Here is a 9,394-nt window from a genome sequence, read left to right on the forward strand (position 1 = left end):
CCAAATTTTAGTGAGCCACGAAGGAGAAGTGTAAAAATAACTGGGCCAGGGTGGGGGGAGAGTGTGGGAAACCCTGCCTTGTAGCATTTCATGTAATTTAACCCAATAGGACTTTGCCCTTTTACATAACCACCAAAGGTGAAAAGAAGGACCTGGTGGTCTTCACATTTCCAACACATTTTAGAGATTTTAGGGTACATTCTAGTTAATCTACATGGCGTTATATGCCAACAATGGAAAATTTTAAACAAATTTCCTTTAAAATTAACAGATTTTGTAATTTTACAATTTACTTTCCACAACTGAGTGGCCACCAATCTAGGTTCAAATTTTGCTTTTCTAATTCAGAATCTGTTTTCAAAAAGCCATCTTCCCTTAAGAGTTCTTGATACCTTATTATTTTTTCCCCCTAATAACTGAGGTTGCGTAAATGCTTCAATAGGTGAAACCCATCTTGGTATTTTAGTATATATCCCTTTTTTTACTTTACTTTCTCCCAAACCATTATTAATGATTTCCTTATCAAGTGGTTTTTGAAGTATTTATGACCTTGTATATTGTACCACACAAAAGCATGCCAACCCATTTTGAGACTATGGCCTTCAGTTACCAATAATATTTCGTTTTCAAGTTTTATCCATTCCCTCAATCAAATCAAGGCATTTACTGTGTGATATAATTCCCAATCTGGCAGGTGTCATAAGAACATAAGAGAAGCCATGTTGGATCAGGCCAACAGCCCATCCAGTCCAACACTCTGTGTCACACAGTGGCAAAAAAATTTATATATACACACACACTGTGGCTAATAGCCACTGATGGACCTGTGCTCCATATTTTTATCTAAACCCCTCTTGAAGGTGGCTATACTTGTGGCCGCCACCACCTCCTGTGGCAGTGAATTCCACATGTTAATCACCCTTTGGGTGAAGAAGTACTTCCTTTTATCCGTTTTAACCTGTCTGCTCAGCAATTTCATCGAATGCCCACGAGTTCTTGTATTCTGAGAAAGGGAGAAAAGTACTTCTTTCTCTACTTTCTCCATCCCATGCATTATCTTGTAAACCTCTATCATGTCACCCCACAGTCGACGTTTCTCCAAGCTAAAGAGTCCCAAGCGTTTCAACCTTTCTTCATAGGGAAAGTGCTCCAGCCCTTTAATCATTCTAGTTGCCCTTCTCTGGACTTTCTCCAATGCTATAATATCCTTTTTGAGGTGCGGCGACCAGAACTGCACACAGTATCCAAATGAGACTGCACCATCGATTTATACAGGGGCATTATGATACTGGCTGATTTGTTTTCAATTCCCTTCCTAATAATTCCCAGCATGGCGTTGGCCTTTTTTATTGCAAACGCACAGTCTTAACATTTTCAGTGAGTTATCTACCACGACCCCAAGATCTCTCTTGGTCAGTCTCTGCCAGTTCACACCCCATCAACTTGTATTTGTAGCTGGGATTCTTGGCCCCAATGTGCATTACTTTGCACTTGGCCACATTGAACCGCATCTGCCACGTTGACGCCCACTCACCCAGCCTCAACAGATCCCTTTGGAGTTCCTCACAATCCTCTCTGGTTTTCACCACCCTGAACAATTTAGTGTCATCCGCAAACTTGGCCACTTCACTGCTCACTCCCAACTCTAAATCATTTATGAACAAGTTAAAGAGCATGGGACCCAGTACTGAGCCCTGCGGCACCCCACTGCTTACCGTCCTCCACTGCGAAGACTGCCCATTTATACTCACTCTCTGCTTCCTACTACTCAGCCAGTTTTTGATCCACAAGAGGACCTGTCCTTTTACTCCATGACTCTCAAGCTTTCTAAGGAGCCGTTGATGAGGAACTTTATCAAAAGCTTTCTGGAAGTCAAGGTAAACAACATCTATCGGGTCTCCTTTGTCCACATGTTTGTACACCCCCTCAAAGAAATGTAACAGGTTAGTGAGGCAAGATCTTCCCTTGCAGAACCCATGCTGAGTCTTCCTCAATAACCCGTGTTCATCAATGTGCCTACTCATTCTGTCCTTGATAATGGTTTCTACCAACTTTCCTGGTATTGAAGTCAGACTGACAGACCTGTAATTTCCCGGATCTCCTCTGGAACCCTTTTTAAAGATGGGGGTGACATTTGCTACCTTCCGGTCCTCAGGAACGGAGGCAGATTTCAATGAAAGATTACAGATTTTTGTTAGAAGATCCACAAGTTCAACTTTGAGTTCTTTCAGAACTCTCGGATGTATGCCATCCGGACCCGGTGACTTATTAGTTTTTAAATTGTCTATCAGTTGTAGGATCTCCTCTTTTGTCACCTCAATCTGACTCAGGTCTTTCAACACCCCTTCCAAAATTAGTGGTTCTGGGGCAGGCAAAAAGTTCTCGTCTTCCACAGTGAAGACGGAGGCAAAAAATTCATTTAGCTTCTCAGCCATTTCCCTATCCTCCTTCAGTAATCCTTTTACCCCATGGTCATCCAAGGGCCCCACTGCCTCCCTGGCTGGTTTCCTACTTCTAATATATTTGAAGAAATTTTTATTGTTGGTCTTTATGTTTTTTGCAATACGCTCCTCATATTCCCTTTTTGCCTGCCTGATCACAGTCTTGCATTTGATTTGCCACAGCCTGTGTTCCCTTTTACTAATCTCACTTGGACTGGTTTTCCACTGCATACGGTTTCAATGACGAGTCAGGTTTGATATTGATACTTTCAGTGTAACAGATTATTGAGAGTGATGCTAAAGATACATTGATACAATACTTTAAAGGCATACTTCAAAAGGATTCCAAAAGGTGGGGGCGAGGGATGTGCTCTAACACATAAACTATCATAAATGTCTACATTCTCATGGCGTTATCAGGACTCTGTCCTTGCTTTCCCCAGATGTGCCACACTCCCTAACAGGAATGTATGGGAAAGTGCTGATTACTCTTTCTCAAGTTAGTTTCATTTCTCTCTACTTCTACTTTGCAAGCAATAAAGTAAGAAGGGGGAGACGGAAAGAATAAGAGTTAATAGACCTTGGTCCTCCGTGATATTTCACAGGCCAGCTTTATGGAGAACCCTAAAACAATCAATTACCAATGGAATTCTACCATGCGTGACATACTGCCCCCCTTAACATCAATGTCGGGGTTTTTGAGGGAATGCTTTATAGAACTTGTTTACTAAATCAGGGGCTAAGACATTTTGTTCTGCTACCCATTCATTTTGGCTGGCAGGAAAATGTTTCCACTTAATCAGATAGTACAACACTCCGTGTTTCACTTCAGCATCTAAAATTTTCTTCTACTTCATGATGACTCTGATTCCCAATCTGGATAGGTTGTGGAGCTGGTGGTCGAGGGCGCCAAGGAGTACCACCAGGGTCTCTTCGCCTCCGTCTTCACCCCTGATTTCTGGTCACGGCCCGTCTTGCCGCTCTGCTGCTGGCGCTGCATGGCCACTCTCTTCATGTTGGTCTCTACCTCTCCGACCAGCTGTATCCACCCCAACAGGGTGGTTGGCCTCGCTCGTTGCAGGGTGGTTGGCCTCGCTCGTTGCAGGGCTCGATCCAGAACATTCGCATTCAGCCTCTGGGTGAAATGCTCGATCTTCATCAGCTCACTCCACCCCCTCACTTTAGCCGCGTTGGTGCAGAACTCGGCCACGTACTCACGGATCAACTTAGAGCCTTGTTGTATGTCCCTCAGGGCGGCCAACGCGCGGGTCTCCTGTAGGGGGTCCTCATACTGGACCAGTAATACTTGGAGGAAAGTGGCCACATTGTCCAGTTTCGGGCTCATGGCCTCGTACAAATTCACGTACCATTGCTTAGCGGCTCCCTTCAGCTTCGATCCCAGGTAGTCCACACGGCTAAATTCATCAGGGAAGGTGTTTCCCCAATAATGCATGTAGCTATTGGCCTGGATTGTGAAGTACTCCACCTCTTCAGGGTCCCTGTCGAAGGTGGCCTCCAACTCCCTCCCTCGGCCACTCTCTTGAAGGGCCAGGGGTGCCGCCGGTTGTGCCTGGGGCGGTATTGTCGAGGGTCTAGCCGCATGCGGTTGTGGGGCTCTTCTCAGGTCAGTTGTCCTCATAGTACGGTCGACTTGCCTGTTGAATTCTCCGGCCATCATGGTGGTCATCGCTTGCATCTCATCCTGCAACCCCTTGGCGACCTCTTCAACTTCCTTTCTTACCATCGACCAGAATTCTGGAGCAATCTCATCTTCCTCCTCCCCCGGGCCCGTTATTTCATGGATCCCAGCCACTTCCACCTTGGCCAAAGGTGGATCGATCTCCGTGCAGGTTGCTGCTGCGCTCCCCTCCTCTCCAGGCTCGGCCGTCTCGCCTGCTCCTGTGGCCATCTTCACCCGGCACATGTGCCTGGTTAGGATGGCATCTCTGTGCGCCGGTGCCTTGTCCATCATGGTGGTAGAGGTACGCGGTTGCCACTGGCTCGGGGTGACCAAGAGTTGCTAAATATGGAGAGGGGAGCCCTTCTCAGCAACTCTCCGGGTGTCCAGCACATGCCACAGTGGTGTTGGTGCTCTCGCCCCTTCCTCAGGTTCTGGAAGTTCACTGCTCACTGGAATCTTTTCAGCCATCCGGTTACAAAGTTGCCTGGGCTGTTAAACTTCTTATAGGATCACTCTCAAAATGTCAAGCATGTGGTTTCAATGACAAGTCAGGTTTGATACAAAACTACGTTTATTGATAGACCGATACTTTCAGTGTAACAGATTCTTGAGAGTGATGCTAAAGATACATTGATACAATACTTTTAAGGCATACTTCAAAAGGATTCCAAAAGGTGGGGGCGAGGGATGCACTCTCACACATAAACTATCATAAATGTCTACATTCTCATGGCATTATCAAGACTCCGTCCTTGCTTTCCCCAGATGTGCCACACTCCCTAACAGGAATGTATGGGAAGGTGCTGATTATTCTTTCTCAAGTTAGTTTCATTTCTCTCTACTACTTTGCAAGCAATAAAGTAAGGGGGAGGGGGAAAGAATAACAGAGTTAATAGACCTTGGTCCTCCATGATATTTCACAGGCCAACTTTATTGAGGACCCTAAAACAATTAATTGCCAATGGAATTCTACAATGCTTGACAGCAGGGCCAATCCACCTTTTTGCTTTACATCTAGCAAAATTTTCCGCTTAACTCCTGGCTTCTTGCCTTGCCATATAAAACTATATGTTAACTTATTAAGGGTTTAAAAGAAGGTTCTTTTTGGTGTTATGGGTAGCATTTGGAATAAGAAAACTAATTTTGGTAAAATCGTCATTTTTAGTGCAGCTATCCTTCCCATAAATGATAACTGTAGATTTTTCCAGTTATTTAATTGTATTTTAATTTCTTTCAACAGTTTTATAATAACTGTCTTAATAAAGAGAGCTGCACCTATTGGTTAATTGGACCCCTAAGTATCTCACTTTTTTCACATTGAAAGCCAGCTTTCCTTTCTAATTGTCTGATCATAGGGATTGTCATATTCTTAACTAACATTTTGATCTTTTGCTGATTAACTTTCAGTCCTGCCATTTGCCCGTACTCTTCCAAATCTGCTTAAAATGCTTCAATTGAATCAAGTGGGTTTTGAAAGATGAAGAACACATCATCAGCGAATACCTGAAGTTTAAATTCCTCTCTTTTTATTTTCAGGCCTTGCACATCTTTGTTTTTTCTAGCCACAATATTAAAAACTTCCACAGACAATATAAAGAGCAATGGTGATAGGGGACACCCTTATCTTGTACCTTTTGAAAGTTCAGTTTCTTCTGTCAAATCCCCATTCACTATAACTTTCACTCTTTGTCTAGTATAGATTGCCTGTATCATCTTTATAAAGTTTTCTCAAAAGTTCATCTCCTTTAAGATGCTCTAATATAAACTGCCAATTTAAGTTATCAAACGCTTTTTCGACATCAAGAAATATTAATGCCATTTGTTTATCTGGATTAACTTCAAAATATTCTAGTGCATTTAGAATAATTCTGACATTGTTTCTAAGTTGCCTTTTAGGGAGAAACCCGGATTGATCTTGATGTATGAATTTTTTTTAACTTCGTTAAAGCTAGAATTTTTTTAACCTTGTTGCCAAAATGTTTGCGAAGATTTTATAATCAATGTCTAGCAGGGAAATTGGCCTATAGCAGGGGGGGCAACGGTAGCTCTCCAGATGTTTTTTGCTTACAACTCCCATCAGCCCCAGTCAGCATGGCCAATGGCTGGGGCTGATGGGAGTTGTAGGCAGAAAACATCTGGAGAGCTACCGTTGGTCACCCCTGGCCTATAGTTTTTAATTTCTTTAAGGTCTCCATCTACTTTGGGAATTAACAAAATGTGTGCTTCTTTCCATGTTTCTGATTTCTCTGCTTCTGTCCAGATATACTCCATCAACTGTTTAAAAGGAAGAAGACAATCTTCAAAAACTAAGTAATATCCGATTGGTAAACTGTCTGGTCCTGGTGCTTTACCCTTCTTTTGGTTCTTCCAAGCTTGTATAATTCCTTGAGTCGTTATTGGGTCATTTAGGAGTTTCTTTTGTTCTTCATTTATTTTAAGCAAGCTACTCATTTTTAGGTAAAAGTTTTTTGATATAACTGTTTGTGGAAGTCTTTTACAATTTCTTTTATATCCTAGAGCAAGTATTTTTCCTTTTCCTTTTTATCTTTTAAGGTGTTTATCAGCCTCTTCTCCTTCTCTTTTCGAATTTGGTAGGCTAACCATCTACCAGGTTTATTTGCCCATTCAAAAAAATTTTGCCTTGCAAACTTTAATTTCTTTTCCATCTCTAAAAAAAATAAGGTTTACTTTTGATGTAGCACTTTAACTTCTTGTTTCAATGTACTATATTAGGTTTTATTTTAAGATCTCTCTCTTTTTGCTTCAACAGGCTTATTAACTCTTTAATCTTCTTCCTCTTTTCTGTATTCTGTATTGCACTGAATTTTATTGCCAGACCCCTAAAAAAGGCTTTGCTAGTTTCCCAGACTATTTTAGATGACGTTTCTTCTTGGGTGTTGAGTTTTTTCAAAATTGCTTCTCTTTTTTTGTTTGTTCTACAAACTTCTTGTTCCTTAATATTGTTGTATTCAGTCTCTATCTATATTTTATTCAATCTCCTTTAAGCACTACACTCAATGAGCTACGGTCCAAAAAAGTTCTTGGCAAGATTTTTATTGTTACTAGATCTTTCATCAACATTGCTGACATCCAGCACATGTCAATACATGACCATGATTGGTGCCTATGCAAATAAAATGTAAAACTTTTGTCGTGAGATTTTGGGTTCTCCAGGCATTTGAGCAGACTTCAGAGGATGGTGGAAGACAGGAGGGCCTGGCGTGACTTTGTCCATGGGGTCGCAAAGAGTCGGACTCGACTGTGCGACTGAACAACAGGCATCTACTAATGCATATTCTTCTGCCATCCACATAAAACTTTTAGATAATATTTGACCACCTCCTTTCAATTGCTTTGGAGTCTTCCTATCATCCACCTTGTCAAATACTGCATTATAGTCTCCCATAGTGCAAATATTTTCATAATCATATTTCTATAAAATTTATGTAACTTAGTTTCATGATGTTCATTTGGGGCATATATATTAACTATTAATAACTTCTGATCCCCTCTTACCACTTCCACTAGTTGAATTCTAGCATCTTCTGATGTAAATAGAAGACTTGACTTAAATTTTTCCTTAATGTATGTGACAAGGCCTCTTTTCTTTTTTTCCCCAATTGACAAAATATAGGCTTTCTTGTCTTCCAGCAGGTGTTGGTCCTTCTTATATATGTCTCCTGCAAGCAGATGATATCTGAGTTGAGTTTTCTTAGTCGTAAGAAAGGTTTTTTTTGTGTGTGGGGAATTAAGACCATTGGTTTTGATTGAAGTTATTTCCATTTGGGTCCCTACTGCTGAAATTATTGTCCTTTATTCTCTCCCCTTATATGTTTTTTCTTTTCTTTTGCAGCCTTGTTTCCATTTGTGTTCCTTCTTCCTGCTCTTCCTCTATTACTTGGTCTGTGTCTGTTGAGCCTTCTGGTCTTCGCCTACTATGCTCTTTGTTTCCATTACCTGGAGGGTCTTTAGAGTTCTTTTCCCCTTTCTGCTTGGACCAATTTTTCACTTGATTACCTCAAAATTCTTTAAGTTTCAAAACTGAGTCAATTTTAAATATTGCAAACTTCAAAGGAAAAGAGGAGACCTTCTGGGATGAGCCACCTATAGGGTGTTGCTTTCTCTAGCAGTGCAGTTGATAATATTTTATACTCAGCTCTCCTTTGCCTCATCTGCCTCTCTCATCACTCTGACTTCTTGTCCTTTAATTTTCATGGGTTGATCTCGCACAGCTCTCTTAACAGCTTCTTTAACTATAAATATTTGTTCAATTTAAGTTGGTCAATGTCTACACCACCCTCAGACCATTTACACATCAAATGGCCTTACAGATCAAAAATATAAAGAAACAAAAAAATTGCTTTTATCCCAAAGCTGTTTTTCCCCAAGCAACTATAACCTTCTAAGAATTTTAAATTTTTGAATTTTAGCCACTCAGTTTTGCATTGACATATTACTATATACCATCTCTTCTCAGCCTTTTGGCTAAGATCATGTGTAGTATCAAGTATAGTGATTATATACCAATTATATACATTCACACACACACACAATGTAGCTTCTGTCACAGAAAACCGCCTTCTACTTGCTCTTTCTTCTGGTAAATGGGCAAGTGACACTTGTGCTTTCCGTTCAAATCCGTCTTATACCAAATCCAAATACCGTATTTTTCGCACCATAAGACGCACTTTCCCACCCAAAAAAAGTGGGGGGGAAAGTGTGTGCGTCTTATGGAGCGAAGGTACCTACCTTCCTTTGGGGGGGCGCGATCCGCTGCCTCCGCCTCTGATCCCGGCGCTTCCCCCGCGTCTGCCTACCTGGCTCCAGCTCTGACGCTTACAGCAAGCGCCAGGATCGCTCCCTCTGCCCTCCGATCCCGGCGCTTGCTGTAAGCATCAGAGCTGAAGCCAGGCAGACAGGCATGGAGGAAGCACCCGCCCCCTCCGCAAACCCAGCGCTTTGCGAGCGCCAGCTGTGGAGAGGGCAGTGTGCTTCCTCCGTGCCTGTCTGCCTGGCTTCAGCTCTGATGCTTACAGCAAGCGCCGGGATTGGAGGGCAGAGGGAGCGATCCTGGCGCTTGCTGTAAGCATCAGAGCTGGAGCCAGGCAGACAGGCACGGAGGAAGCACGCCGCCCTCTCCACAGCCAGTGCTCGCAAAGCACTGGGTTTGCGGTGGGGGCAGCGTGGAACGATCCCAGTGCTTGCTGGAAGAAGCTGGAGCCAGGCAGGCGCGGGGGAAGCACCGGGATCGGAGGCGGTGGCAGCAGATCGC

The 9,394-nt window shown here is 42.7% G+C and overlaps 1 pseudogene; it reads left to right on the plus strand.

Moving 5' to 3' along the window:
• Positions 1–8,587: 8,587 nt before the first annotated feature.
• Positions 8,588–8,676, plus strand: LOC132582821 (U2 spliceosomal RNA; annotated as a pseudogene).
• Positions 8,677–9,394: the final 718 nt, after the last annotated feature.

This window comes from Heteronotia binoei, chromosome 14 (genome assembly GCF_032191835.1).
Source record: "Heteronotia binoei isolate CCM8104 ecotype False Entrance Well chromosome 14, APGP_CSIRO_Hbin_v1, whole genome shotgun sequence".
NCBI classification, from domain to species: domain Eukaryota; kingdom Metazoa; phylum Chordata; class Lepidosauria; order Squamata; family Gekkonidae; genus Heteronotia; species Heteronotia binoei.